At 42.6% G+C, this 15,496-nt stretch overlaps 1 long non-coding RNA gene across 1 annotated transcript; it reads right to left on the reverse strand.

Annotated features, from left to right (window-relative positions):
- Positions 1-8,029: 8,029 nt before the first annotated feature.
- LOC132666112 (uncharacterized) lies at positions 8,030-15,233 on the reverse strand. Its single transcript, XR_009604488.3, has 4 exons — positions 15,110-15,233; positions 11,154-11,298; positions 9,235-9,290; positions 8,030-8,937 (listed from the first exon to the last, which is right to left on the reverse strand). It is a non-coding gene; the product is annotated as an uncharacterized LOC132666112 (long non-coding RNA).
- Between the last annotated feature and the right edge of the window lie 263 nt (positions 15,234-15,496).

Here is a 15,496-nt window from a genome sequence, read left to right on the forward strand (position 1 = left end):
CCTCTTTTGTTAATTTTCTGTTATGGTCCTATGCCAATTTTTCTTTTGAGGGTTATAAATGAATAAGAAGAAATCCTAATTGTATTTATACAGACTGTTTTCAATCTTCTATAACATAGTTATTCCTGATCTATATTTTTACTATGTTAATTTTTTTAAATGTAGAGAGACATTTATATTTTTGTAGTTAAATCTGTCAACTTTTTCAGTCCTTTTTCTGTATAAATTTTGCACTTGGAGTTATGCTTACAAAGTCTTTCTCTACCTCTTAAGTGTGCAAACATTTGCTTCAACACTTTTCTGATGCTTTTTTATTTTACAAATATTTTTAACTATCTAGAATTCATTTTGCCAGCAAACGGATAATATAAACTGGTGGCCGGGGCTGTATCGGGCTTGCTTGGGTCATGGGTTTATCATGTCCCCCCAAAGAATATGTTCAAGCCTTTAATCCCCGTATCTGTGCATATGAACTACTTTGGGGATAAGGTCTTTGCAGATGCAGTCAAACTAAATGAAGTCCTACTGGGTGAGGGTAGACCCCAATCCAGTGATTAGTGTCCATATAGAACATGGGAAATTTGGAAACCACAGACAGGAGATGCAATGCAGGAACAGAGACTGGAGTGATGTGTCTATAATCCAAGGAATACCAGGTCCCTCTGGACCCAGAGGCCAGGAGAAAGGCAGCTAACAACACATTCTCCCTCAGAGCCTCCAGAAGGAGCCAACCCCGCTGACACCTTGATTTTGGACTCCTTGCCTGCAGAAGTGGGAGGGAGAAAGTTTCAGTGGTTCTAGCTACCCAGCTTGTGGTAGTTTGTTAAGGCAGCTCACTGTTTTAAAGATGTTTGAAATGGTTGCCATCAGTGAAAAATTGGGGCATTTTATCTAAAAATAGCAGGTGAACTCTGAGCCCTCATGGTAGTGTGGTCTTGGCCGGACCTCCTACTCTCTTTCTCTGAATGAGGAGGAGCTCATGGGTGGGGGAAGCTACCTTTCTCAGCTCTAACAATTTTTTCTTTTCCTTTCTTAATGCTAAACTTGTCCCAACATCATTTCCTAAGTAATGCAACAAACCATATGAAATGCTGCTTGCATCCTTGGCCATATGCACATGTAGCATGTGAGTCTATTTGGGGGCTTTGTATTCCTTTATTTTTTTTTTTTTTAAGGTTTTTACATTGATTTTTATTTATTTATTTTAATATTTATTTATTTTTGAGAGAGACACAGAGTGCGAGCAGGGGAGGGGTAGAGAGAGAGGGAGACACAGAAACCGAAGCAGGCTCCAGGCTCCTAGCTGGCCTCAGCACACAGCCCCATGTGGGGCTGGGACTCACCAACTGTGAGATCATGACCTGAGCCAAAGTCGGATGCTTAACTGACTGAGCCACCCAAGCACCACAGGGTTTTTTCTTTCTGAGAGAGAGCATCAGCGAGAGAGGGGCAGAGAGACAGGGAGACAGAGGATCCCAACGGGCTCAGCACTGACAGCAGAGATCCCGATGCGGGGCTGGAACCCATAAACCGCAAGATCATGACCTCAGTCCAAGTCAGTTGCTTAACTGACTGAGCCATCCAGGTGCCCCTTGTGGGCGGTTGGGTGGGAGGGGCTTTCTATTCTCATCCTCTAATGTGCCTAAATAGCCATTCAACTTCATTGCACAGTTGGGCTTATGACACTTTAAATATATCATGTTCAATCTCATTGGGCAAGCAGGGGACACTGCCTTCCTTCAGTACTACAATTCTATCCATTAAGATAAGTGAATTTAATAGAAATAAATGCAGATTCTGCCAAGTAGACTTAAGATGACTGCAGCCCCTTACACAGGTCTCCCCATTGGAAATGTAAGCCATTAGCTTCCTGGCTACGGGTTGGTTTCCCACTGCCAATTTCTTTTCTATGAAAAACAGTAATTTGAGTAAAGAGTCATCTCATTATCATTGCAGTTGTAAACATCATTTGTTGTCTGAAAAAATATGTGGCATTAGAATATGTAAGATATTTGTCAGTTTTGTAAACTTCATTAAAATGTATGCGAATGTCCTTTTTCCTGTAGCCAAGTGTCACCTTCTTGAATTTTGTATGCACAAAATTTGAATTAGTAGGAAAAGGATTACCTAAGGGAATTTTGTCTGTAGAATACTTAAAGGGGTGCTTGAAATGATTAGTTAGTGATCATGTTCAGAAGGTCCTTTTATTTAATTTTTAAAATTTTTATAACTTTTTAATTTGAAATAATTATAAATTCATAGGCAGTTGCAAAGAAATGTCTAGGGAGGTCCTGTGCACCTTCCCCTCATGTTAACATTTTATGGAACAATAGCATAATATCTACACTAAGACGCTGCTGTGGGTACAACCCACAGACGTCTCCCAAGTTCACCATTTGTCATGTGTATCCCCATGCAGTGTGGCTTTACATAACCACCACCACGATCATGATACTAAACTGTGTGGTCACCGCAGGCTCGGTCGTGTTATCCCTTCATAGCCACACCATCCTCTCTCCCATCCTAACCCCTGGCAGCAACCAATCTGTTCTTCATTTCCACAATCCTGTAATTTCAAGAATGTTACATACACGGCATCATGGAATAAATAACCTTTTGGAATTGGCTCTTTCATCCAGCATAATTCCCTGGAGATCCATCGAGGGACCACTCGTGCCTTTTCATTCTGTGGCATGGATGCTTCATCGGGTATAATCACTCACCCGATTGCAAGACATTTGGGTGGCCTCCAGTGTTGCCTATTATGAATGAAGCAGCTATGAACATTCCCATGCAAGTTCTCATGTGGAAATGTCTTCCTTTCTCTGGGTTCAATGTCTGAGATTGCGGTTGTGGGGTGGTGTGGTAAGACCACATTTACTTTGGGAAGAGCTGCGGGGCTACTCTCCAGAGGGGCTTACGGAAAAGCCATTTATTTAAAATAATCCTGTTCTTCTGTTTTCATCCCTTTAAAACATCTTTATTTGTTTCCTGCTTAAAAAATAATTCCTGTCTGAGAGGTATCATAAATACAACTTGGATGATATTCTGTTATTTGCAACTTTGCAATTCGGTCTTCATTTGTTATTGCTCTGTTTATAGTTTCTAGCATTCATTTTCCCAGTTGTTCACCTATTCTTTAGGTCTGTTCGTCACCTGGAAAACAAGGTGCCTTAGGACAGAACCCGACGTGGGTTCCCGTGTAAATGACGTTTAGGGCTTGGCGGGTACAAAGAGAGCTGCTCTGAGCATGTGCACACAGTCGTGGGATGGGCATCTGCTCTCCTCTCTCCTGGGCAAGTACCTGGAAGCAGGATTGCTGGGTCACGTGTTCAGTGGATGGTTAACTTTCTAAGAAATATGAAATAGCTTCCCAGAGTGGCTGCCCCATTTTGCCTTCTCGCCAGGGACCAGGAGCATCCGCACCGCTCTGCCTCCACACCTGCGCTGGGAACGATCAGCTTCCGCACCCCTCTGTTCCAATGGATATGTAGAGGCATCTCAGTGTGGGGGGGTTATTTTTAATATTTTTTAAGGTTTATTTTGTTTTTAAGAGAAAGAGAGACAGAGCGTGAGTGGGGGGAGGGACAGAGAGAGGGGGAGCCACAGAATCTGAAGCAGGCTCCAGGCTCTGAGCTGTCAGCACAGAGCCTGATGGGGGGCTCGAACTCAGGAACCGTGAGATCATGACCTGGGCTGAAGTGGATGAGTAACCGACTGGTGGTTACTGTGGTTTTAACTGGCATTTCTGTAATGGCTAATGACATGAGCACTTTTATTTTTTTAAGAGAGAGAGAGAGAGAGAGAGAGAGCGCGCACGTGCTTGCATGGAGGGGCAGAGAGATATTGAGAGAGCAAATCCCAAGCAGGCTCTATGCCCACAGCAGAGCCTGATTCTGGGCTGGATCTCAAGACTCTGAGATCATGATCTGAGCCAAAATCAACAGTTGGACGCTCAACTGACTGAGCCACCCAGGCGTCCAATGACGTGTGCGTTAAAAAAATGTTTTTTCATTTATTCATTTTGAGAGAGACAGAGAGAGTGAATGGGGGAGGGGCAGAGAGACAGGGAGAGAGAGAACCCCAAGTAGGCTCTGCACTGTCCACACAGAGCCCCATGAGGGGCTCAAACTCATGAAACAAAAGGCGATACCATGACCTGAGCCAAACCGAGAGTCCCACACTTAACCAACTGAGCCCCTCAGGCGCCCCAACGTGTGCATTTTCAGATGTACTTACTATCATGTGCATAACCTCTTTGATGAAGTGTCTCAGTTTCTGCTTATTTCTGAGTTATATTTTTGCTATTGAGTTTTGGGGGTTCATTATGTATTTCTTTGCATATGTGATTTACAAACATTTTCTCCAAGTTTTGTGCCTTGTGTTTTCATTCTCTGGACAGTATTTTCATAGAGCAAGTTTGTAATTTTGATGAAGTCCAATTTATCAGTTTTTTTTTTTTCTTTTCTGAATTGTGTTTTTTGGTGTCTTACCTAAGAACTCTTGGCTAACCCCAGTCACAAAGATTTTCTATGTTTTCTTCTGAAACTTTTATAGCTTTGTACTTTGAATTGAAATCTTTGTTTCATTTTGCACCCTTCATACAAGACATAAGGTCGAGGTTGTGGTTTATTATTTTTTTTCTTTTTGGTATATGGAAGGCCAGTTGTACCATCATTAGTTCCAAAGACTTCCCTCAATCCATCGCATTGCCTTGTATCTTTACCACAAATTAATTGACTGTAACTATGTGGGTCTATTTCTGGACTCTTTATTCTGTTAATATTTTACAATGTAGCTACTGGAAAATTTTAAATGACATGTATGGCCCTCATTTTATCTCTATTGGACAGCATTGCTGGAAGCATGAGTGACAGCCAGAGGGCTGGCCTTCAGGACGTTCCAGCCAGTCCCTGGGGGAGGGCATGACCTCCTGGCCATTTCCGGGGGGGTGTGGTTCTCGATGTTCAGGGCCAGCCCACAGGCTAGTGAGGGGGAGGGGTATGAGCAGAGTCTACTCTGATCTTCCGGCCTTTACCCATTGTATCCCTTTTCTTCCTCTCTCCTTTCCTTTGTGGTGATGTGTTGCACTTCTTCCTTCCCATTCTATCTCCCTCTCTCTTTCTCTCTCTTCCCCTTCCTCACATTCAGCGTAAAGGTTTGTTGATGGTCCTAATTTGTTTTCTCTTCTTTATGCACCTGAAATTATTCCTTTCTCCTTCCTTTGCCCTTCTCACATTTTCCCCTTTATCTATCCATGACTTTTGCCCACTCAATTCTGCTCCTTTTAATACTTAATCCATATGTACATGTTCCATTTTTTATCTTCTTTTGACACATCTTCCATCAGAGATAGTCATCAAAATCCTATGACCATATATAAATACACAATAATAGCATGACCACAAATAGGTATAAGGGCATGTCTATCCTAGCAAGCAAGGTTTCAACAGTGGTCGTATGACCATATTATTAAAACTCCCAGAATATTAATTTTGAGCAGCACTCAATATACAGTTACAGTATACATTGAAAATTATTTAAAAATTAGTTGGCAATTTACATTCTTCCTGCCATAAATTTACCTTCTTCCTCACATATGTTCAGGACAACTAGCTCCTCCCCTAATCAGTTCAGTGGACAATAGTGAAGTAAGCATTTCTTTAATGTCCTTGTCTACCTCCTGCTGTACAATTTGATAATCATGATAGTAAAGTTATGCATTTGATGTAATTGGTGTACCTAGTGAAATCCGGGTTAGTTCAATTTGCCTGACTTCATTTGTAAACAAAGGATGGTGGCCTGAGGGAAAATTCTGTTTGGAAGAAAAATTGAAAGAATGAGTAATTAGTTCTGATTTTTATTCCTCAACCAAAGGTATATGGAAAACCTAAGCATCCTACTGGCATCCCCTGGTGAACAGCCGTGTGGTCTTAAGACGTCTTCTTAGCAGCTATGTAGAATTAAAGTTCATTACCTGGCCACACCTACAGAGTTACATATAAAGAGGAGACAGTGTTTTATTACATAAAACTACATGCAATTTCAGGACTAACTTCGTTCGTGAAGATTATTTGACTGTATCCAATATGTAAAGTGTGCCTTTATCTTTTGAAGCATGTTGTGATTAACTGCTTGTTGCCTATCAAAATATTCCTTCACAGTCTTGAGGGTACTTTTTTCAACGATACTTCTAGAAAATCATTTTGCTTTCCTTACTTTATTGCTGCCTTAGTGTGCAGAAGTGTGGCCTTACAGGAGCCGGCCAGAAAATGCACGTGCTATGCCTGCAGAGTCTAAGGAGAGCCCGGGTCTTCAAGAGCGTTCCCATGTTATGGGGAAAAGTCTTTTTAGGACCTGGCTCTCTCCACTTTCTGTCCCAGAGATTTCTCTTGTTCTCTTAGTCTTTCTCACCTTTCCCATTTACTTTTCAGAAAGCTTAGAGGTGAGTTGTGATGTACAACTACTCCAGAGAACTTAACGCTGTGGGGTCTTTGGTGGGGGTGGGGTGGGGATAAAGAGAAGCTTGGCTGAACTCGGGTCAAAGGTTCACTTGGCCTGGGTCTGGAACAAAAGATTCCTTATGGGGTAATTCATGGGTGGTTTGGTAAAATCTAGGAGACTGTTGAACTCACTGAATGCTTCCTGAGGGCTGACACTGTTGATGATGATTCTGTTTGAGATGAAAGGCTAGTGTTCTCCAGCATTTAAGTTAGCATTAAATTAGGTTCACGGTGGGCTTGAGGCATTTATGAAACCATGTCCACATACGGTTTGCAAAATATGCGTTTTTCTGAAGTAAGGGGTATAGGACTCCTAAGGGAATAATAAATAACTCTGCTCCTCAAACTGGCATCCACAGGCATGTTTTTAAGGATGTGCAATGTATGTGAACAAATTTAAAAATTGTATATATGGACAATCGGATATGCAATTATTATCCAAATACTTGGATAATTTGTATGGCTAATAATTTTTAAAAACCCATAAATTTATTTCTTATTATCTGAGTGACCTCATCATGTCCCAGGGCTACTGTTCAATCCCAGTGTCTGTGTTGTGTCTTTGTTTTTTGTTTGTTTCTTATTTATTTATTTTTGTTGTGTTTTTAATTGAATCAATATTCACTGACCATCTAAAGTGACCTTTCTCAAACTGGGCGCAGAGGCAGTATTCTAGATTGACCTGTGAATTCTCAGGGTTTGAGAAACACTGCCTTTGAGGTTGACTGATTAGTTTGGCCATTGCTTTAAGAGTGTGTGATGTCACTCAAATGGTTTCTGTTTGGTTTTGTTCTCGTGAAGGCAGAAGGAAGAGAAACGAATGTTTACAATGTTTCGAGGTTATATCAGGGTGTCAGGGAAACCCTGAAAAGGATCACAAAAGAGGAGAACCTGCTTGGTTTAGGGGGACAGAGAAGAAGTCTAAGGGGAGTCTGGGGGGGCATTACTAACATGAGCTGAGAAGGGTGGAGAGGTGAGCAGACCAGCGCAGACATCGGGCATTCCCGGCAGAGAAGAGACAGTGTGTGAAGCCACAGGGGCAGGACAGCCAGGTGCGCTGGGAGAACCGTGTGGGATTCTGTAATTGGTTGGTGGGGTGGTTGTGGGTACATTGGGAGGGAAGCGGAAGACAGAGCCAGGGGCCAGTGATGAAGGATTTGAGGGGTTTGTAAGTGGTGTAATACTGACTCTTAAACACAAGACTGGCAGAATCATGTTTGTTATCTAGGGAGCCAGTGCGGAGCCTGGATGGTGGGTTCTTAGGTCACACTGGGGTCATGAAGAAAAGGGTTAGGAGGTTGTAATGTATTTTTAATACAGTAAAACCTTGGTTTGCGAGCATAATTCATTCCGGAAACATGCTTGTAATCCAAAGCACTTGTATATCAAAGCGAATTTCCCCATAAGAAATAATGGAAACTCAGATGATTCGTTCCACAACCCCAAGATATTAATATAAAAATGATTACAATACTGTAATATAATACAAAATAATAAAGAAAATACAAATATAAAGAAAAATAAGCAAATTAACTTGAACTTACCTTTGAGGTAAGACAAAGAGGGTGGACGAGAGAGGAGACAAGAGAGAGGAGAGTTATTGTGTAAGAAGACTTTCTCTGTCACTAACAGAATCACTGCTATCTATTGGCTCAATAGAATCTTTTTCTTTTCATGAAAGTTTAACAAGGAATCTATCCAATGATGCTTGATTTTGCCTCCTTTTGAGGATTTCATGGAAATGTGACACTGCATTGTTGTTAAACAGATTCGTGGCTCGCACTGCTATGGCCTTATTTGGGTGGTAGTTTTTGTTGAAAACTACAAAATTTTGCACTGTTTCCCACATTTTACACATCTCCCTAATCTCATTGGAAGTGAGGGATTCCTCTGCCTTTTTCTCCTCCTCTGCAGGTGGTATCTCCTCCATAAGTTCTTGCTGTCCCTCATGATGGCAACCGTTGGATGCCAGTTGTGGGCACCTTCCAATGTTCTGAAAAATCACTGATTTCTGACAAACACCATGGCCTGAGACTGAGATCCGGGCATGGGAGATGATCACCCACAATCGAGAGAGAGCGAGAAAGAGACAGGAGAGAAGAACCATTGGCTCAGTTGTGATCATGTGATGTTCAGTGTCACATACTACTCGTATTGCAAGACATCGCTTGTTTATCAAGTTAAAATTTATTAGAAATGCTTGCTCGTCTTGGAGAACATTTGAAGAACAAGTTACTTACAATCCAAGGTTTTACTGTATTTGCAAACATAAAAACACAATAAAACAGACATAAATATTCCTGTGGGGAACTGGGAGATGAGGAAGGGGAGGCTGGTAATTGATGTGAAATCAACAAACATAGAAAGGAGTTCTGTAGGAAGAGATGTGCTTCATCTGTCTTGCTTCCCAGTCTTCTTTTCGGTCCAGCTGTGACTGATTGCAAACAGAAAACCACAGTTTCTTGAATGAGAACCCTTGCTCATGAACACAGATGGGTTTGTCCAGGCCTCTGTCATTGGAGACCCGGCCTCCTGCTTTGTCACTTTCCTGTCCTCAGCATGGCCTCTGTCTCACGGACAGGATGGCTGCTCCAGCCCCCCCCCCTGCACCTGCTTGGGAGGACAGAGGGAGCCAGACAGGCTGTGTCCTCTCTAGGGACCTCCTCACCCCAAATTAGCCCCACCTACATTTACCCACATGGACTTCGCCTAGCCAAATGGTCATACTTACTGCAGGCAAGGTTGCAAAATGGCTTTGTTCTGGATGATCGTGGGTTCAGCTAAAATCTGAGGAGAAAGTGGGGAACGGGGCAAATAGCCTTCATCACAGTCCCTTGGTAACATTTGCCTGAAACACAACTAGACTGCCTAGACACGTTGGTATGCTCATCACTAGGGATTTCATCATTTTTGTTGGAATCACAGAATTGGGTCCCCCTTCCATCACATTTTCTAACTTGATGTTCTTTACTTACTTGGTAATCAGCTTTTGTTTACTAATTCTATGTATTTTCTTATTGCTTCTAAAATTTTTTAGTCCATTCCTTTGGGTTTTCTCTGTCTACAAGTCTGTCATCAGAAATTAATTCCATCGGGCACCTGTCTAGTCGGTAGAGCCATGCACCTCTTGAGTTCACCTCTTGTGAGTTCGAGTCCCATGTTGGGTGTAGAGGTTACTTAAAAATAAAATCTTTAAAAAAGAAAGAAAGAAAGTAATCCAAATATATGTTGTTTTAATTTTTTTATATTTTGTATTCCTTTATTAGCCTACTTTCATTGGCTGATAATACAGAACAATTTTAATAATGATTGTGCTACTGATATCTTTTTCATTTTAATAGGAATGCATCTAATATTTCTTCACTAAGCATAATGTATTTGTGCACTGACATGTGTTTAGTTTTGTATTTAAGACTTACATATTGAGATTTTTTAAATTTAAGAAAGTTGAATTTTATTAAATGTCATTAGCATCTATAGAGATAATTATAGGATTTTTCTCTTAACACAGTAAGTTGCATTAATATCTGAATAATAAACCATTTATTCATTTTAGCTATGAAATTTACTTGATCAAAATTGTATTTTTTTTAAGTTTATTTATTTTGAGAGAGAGAGATAGAGAGTGCACATATGGGGGGGAGGGGCAGAAAAACAGGGCCAGAGAGAATCCCAGGCAGGCTCTGCACTGTCAGCATAGAGCCTGATGTGGAACTTGAACTCATGAATCCTGAGATCATGACCTGAGCTGAAATCAAGAGTCAGATGCTTACCCAGCTGAGCCACCCAGGTGCCCCACCCCCTGTTATTCTTTTAATATGTTGCTATATTCTGTCTGATAATGATATCAGCTTCATTATTATAATGAATCACATACTGATCTGTATGTGAATCTTAATTTTACTTTTGTTTCTGGTGATCTACATTTACATTTCCTTTTTCCTGGATGACTGCATCCCTTAAATGTTTATATCTACTACAGATGCCTACCATACTTAGTTAATGTTTACCTAATTTAAACCTATTTAATTCTTTAATCTAATTTAGCCTTTGGTCTTGGTTATGTAATCATTTTGATATTTCTCTTTATTTTTTCTGGACTTTTAGTCACTGGAGAAAATTGTAGTTAAAAAATAGTTTTCTCTTGGGGCGCCTGGGTGGCTCAGTCAGTTAGGCATCCGACTTTGGCTCAGGTCATGATCTCACGGTTTGTGAGTTCGAGCCCCACGTCAGGCTCTGTGCTGACAGCTTGGAGCCTGGATCCTGCTTCGGATTCTGTGTCTCCCTCTCTCCTTGACCCTCCCTGGCTCGTGCTCTGTCTCTCTCTTTCTCTCTCAAAAATAAATAAACATTAAAAAAAATTTTTTTAAATAGTTTTTTCTAAAAGTAATAAAAGCTATTAGTGAAAAACTACTGGTAGATTTAGCTGCCAAGTCCCTGTGAGAGAAGGGTCCCAACCCAGGCTCTGAAAGGTCCCCATTTCTTAGGAAAAGATGGAAAGTCTGGATGAGGAAGTAACCCAAAGCAACTTACTCAATGTCATTGAATTCCATAAAAATTAACAGAACAGATTAGGTCTATTGATCATTTAAAATGTACTTAAAATGTAATTAATTATGCTTTATACCATCAGTCTCTGGAGAGAAATACCTGAAACATCCCTGTTGATTAACTGTGCACGAGGATGCTTTCAAAGGTTAGCGGAGTAGCAAGGCTCTGATAGGACTTGTGCAGGGCAGGCATCTGTGTAGGCAAAGGACACCCCAGACTTCCAGAACTTTCCTTGTCTCCTGACCTGTTTAGAAACAGAATACCTCTGGTTGGGTTGGGCCTGGGAATAATTTTCTTATAACATTAGAAAGTTATCATGAGATGGATCCTGCTGCTGAAATACTATGCAAAAGTGTAAATATTAAACAAATCATACCAATGTAATTAAATAATCTTTAAAATGTTGAACCAATGTCCATGTGGTAACATTCTAAATTGCCCCATCATGTGTGGTTGTTAGGCATACACCAGAAGGACTCCTCTTAGTGACGGCAGGGGTCTGGATGTGGTCAGAGAAGCCATTGAACTGACCTGTGCTCCTTCATATTTAAGTTCTTAGGATGTGCCAGGATCTGACCTATGCCTTGGGGATAACGGAGATTAAAAATGACCAGTTACAGCATAATATAGTATCAATGGTCTGGAGTATCTACTTCGTAAGAAGGCGTTAGTTGATTTTAAGTTCAGAGGAAGAATGTACTAGATAACTAGACACAAAAGTACATGAGGACAGGGGCATATATTAACTCATTTAATCCTTAGAAACTGTCAAGGACACTGAGGTGCAGAGAGGTTAAGAATTTTCAAGGTCACAGAGCTAGTGAGGGGGAGCTAAGACCTGAATGCACGCTCCTAACTGCATTAATTCGAACTCCCCTTGCCTTGTTACAAAGATGAAGATTGTAAAGACATATGGTAAATATTAATTTTAACCACCATTATTATAATCTTGATCTTAAGAAGTGTTTCTTGATGGGCCATAGACCACCCTCATACAATGGAATCGAGCCAATTAGGAATGGACAACCCAGTACCTAGAGCTATCCAGCCAATAAGGCTGGAATAAGGGGGACGAGGAGGGCGGGGGGTGGTGGTGACCAGAACCTTAAAAAACAAAGACCCTTGCCTATATTCATGGGCATTCACTTTTGAATGTCCCCTCCCTGTAAGGAGAGCCTCTGACCAGGATTACTGTCGTGGCCCCTGACTCTTCCTGCTTCCAACCTTGCCCCTTCCCATCCCTTTTCCATGGGGCAGCTGGTCATCTTGCTAAAATGCCAACTTTATTTCATCTGTCAAACTCATCAAGCACCAACAGGCAACCAGTCAATAATTATGGGATGAATGGATGAGTGAATTAGATATGAGACCTCATTGACCATAGTCCCCTCTCTTACACAGTGCTTAGATGAAGACTACCCCAGCTTCTTTTGCTAACACTTCCTCTTCCAAGCAACTAATTCTTTCAATAGTTCATTCCATTCATCAAGTGACGTTGTGGGATATAAAGAGTAAAATGAGGGGCACTTAGGTGGCTCTGTTGGTTAAGCCGACTTAACCAGATCAGCTCAGGTCATGATCTCACGGTTTGTGAGTTTGAGTCCTGTGTTGGGCTCTATGCTGACAGCACGGAGCCTGCTTGGTATTCTCTGTCTCCCTCTCTCTCTGCCCTTCCCCTGCGTGTGCAAGCTCTCTCTCCCTCCCTCTCTCTCTCTCTCTCTCTCTCTCTCTGTCTCTCAAAATATATTAATAGACTTCAAATTGCTCACAAATTTTAAGTAAAGTATTACAATTAATACTGGTCTTAGTCTCATATACCTCGATCAAAGCTATATTTTCTCTTAGTTTTGCTTCTCGTCTAATATCTGTAAACTTTTACCATGTAGCCATTGTTCTCCTTGTCACCCTTATCAAGCAGCTGTTACGTATTAAAGGCAAAGGTTTTTTGACTTTTGAATTCTTGCAACTTTACCAGTTCACTCACTGTGATGGACTGAATTGTGTTCCCCGTGCCCCCCCCCCCCCCAACCTCATCTAAATTGATATGTTGAAGCCCTAACCCCCCATATGACTCTGTTTGGAGCCTTTAAGGGAGGGTAAACAAGGTCATAGGGAGGGGCCCTTATCTGATAGGACTGGTGTCCTCATAAGGAGAAGAGGCCACACAGGGCTCTCTCTCCATGGGAGCACAGAGGAAAGGCCATGCGAGGACATGGAGAAGGGGCCATCTAGCAGCCGGGAAGAGAGCCCTCATCCGAGGCAATCCCGCAACTTGATCTGGGACTTCTAGCCCCAGAACTGTGAAAACGATGTCTGTGTTTAAGCCATCCAGTCTGTAATGCTAGGGCAGCCTAAGCAGACTAAGACCCTCCCACTGGTGGGAGGATCAGGAACGTAGCTCTTCCTCTTCTCTCAGTCCTAGAACCCCAGGTCAGGGCTGTGTTCTACCTGGAGCCCGGGTCTCATCACCGGGCTTGAAGGGAGCTGGCGAGAGGGGCTGACAATGCAGGACAGGAGACAATGGCGCTTGGGTTTCTGGTGCCTGGAAGACTTGGGAGTTCCAAGAGTGAAGAGGGAATGAACACACATTAGTGCACGAATGTGAAGGAAGTAAGAAAATAGTTGTTTAGTCCAGACACCTGGGCAAGGCGTCCCCCATCCACAGACATTCCGCTCTGACACGGATTTCCCCAGATAGTGGGCTCCAGCATCCCGTGGTTGGGGGGCAGTTCTCATGAGTAAAGCACTCATCTTCTTTCTGGATATTTCCTCGGATATATCCAGGTAAAGCACACATGGATTTACCTTTGGAACAAGACTTCCGCATTTTGTTTTAAAAAATTAAGTTTATTTATTTTGAGAGAGACAGAGATAGCATGAGTGGGGAAGAGAGAGAGAGAGAAAGAGAGAGAGAGAGAGAGAGAGAGAGTCCCAAGCAGGCTCTGCACTGTCAATGCAGCACCTGATGCGGGGCTCAAACTCACGAACCATGAGATCATGACCTGAGCCGAAATTAGGAGTTGGAGGCTTAACCGACTGAGCCACCCAGGTGCCCCCCTTTTGATTTTTTTAAATTAATTTATTTTTTTAATTTGTATCCGAGTTAGTTAGCATATAGTGCAACAATGATTTCAGGAGTAGATTCCTTAATGCCCCTTACCCATTTAGCCCACCCCCCTCCCCACAACCCCTCCAGCAACCCTCTGTTTGATCTCCATATTTAAAAGTCTCTTTCCTTGCCAATAATTGCCTTATAATATTACAACTCGAGGCAACAGGAAAGTTTATTTCATACAAAAACGTTTCTTTCAAGAATATAAACTATATCTGTTCCTATGTAGGGAGGGACTGGGGAAACAGGAAGTCTGTGGTGAGGTGGGAGTTGATGCAGTAAAATGGAAATAGGAATGGAAAGTCAAGGCCAGCGGGGGGAGATGAGGAGGGTCAGGGTGCACACTTTTCTGCTTAGACTCTGTCCCAGCCTGTGCACTTAAACTCACGGCAACGCAAACAAACAAAAATGGCGTAATAAGTATTTCCTATCCTTCTCGGTCACCCACGAACATTAGCAAGTGCTATAGTAACGCGGTGGGAGAGAAAAAAAGAAATGGACGCATTTCATTCATCCTGCACGTTCTCCCTGATTTGGTCAGTGGTTTCCTCAGACCTGCACCCCCAGGACCTCGACACAAGACTGTCAGACGTCTGAGACCATCTACGGACCAGGGGCGCCGTCTGGTTGGAACAGCTTGGGTGCCGATTCAGGGCTGTCCTCACTACCACCCTCAGTCCCCTGTAAGCTCCCTCGACCTTAGGTGGCCTGTGAGCTCAGACTGAAAAACCTTAAACCGCCATCTGCAAAGATACAGACATGGTCCAAGTCCTAAATACGTGGTTTAAGATAAAGGCAGGCGGTGAGATCTTGTCATTGAAAGGCTGGGTAAGGAGGACCTGTGGATACTGTGAAAGTTCACTGCTAAAGAATTCATTATACCTCTTTCTCCAGATCTCTGGGCACTTAGGGTTTGTTTCTGTGGTTTCATACCCAAACTCACCACGGGCTCCCGTTGTCCTGGATTGGGCCGCAGATTGACTCAGTGATGTGGGAGCCAAGGAACATTCTGGAGCTGCCTGATGGTGATGTGAGTCGTCCCCCGCCCTCTGCTTTGGATCCTCCGCAGCGTGCCGAGGCTAAGCCCCCAGCACGGGGGGCAGCACGGAGCGCACGCATCCCGTCGCTGACTTTTCCCACAAACGTACCAAAATAGGCTCCACTGATGGAACTGTTCGGTGGTGCCCTCCCGGACCACGGCCGGGCTGCAACAGCTCTTAATCTCAGAGCCACCAGAAAGCCAATTCAGCATTTCTTCCCTCGACATAATCTCCCGATCGGGTTTAGCTGAGTTTTGAGCCCAAGTCTTGAATAAAAACAGCTAGTACTC

The sequence above is a fragment of the Panthera onca genome, chromosome D3 (assembly GCF_046562875.1).
Source record: "Panthera onca isolate mPanOnc1 chromosome D3, mPanOnc1 haplotype 2, whole genome shotgun sequence".
In the NCBI taxonomy this organism is placed as follows: domain Eukaryota; kingdom Metazoa; phylum Chordata; class Mammalia; order Carnivora; family Felidae; genus Panthera; species Panthera onca.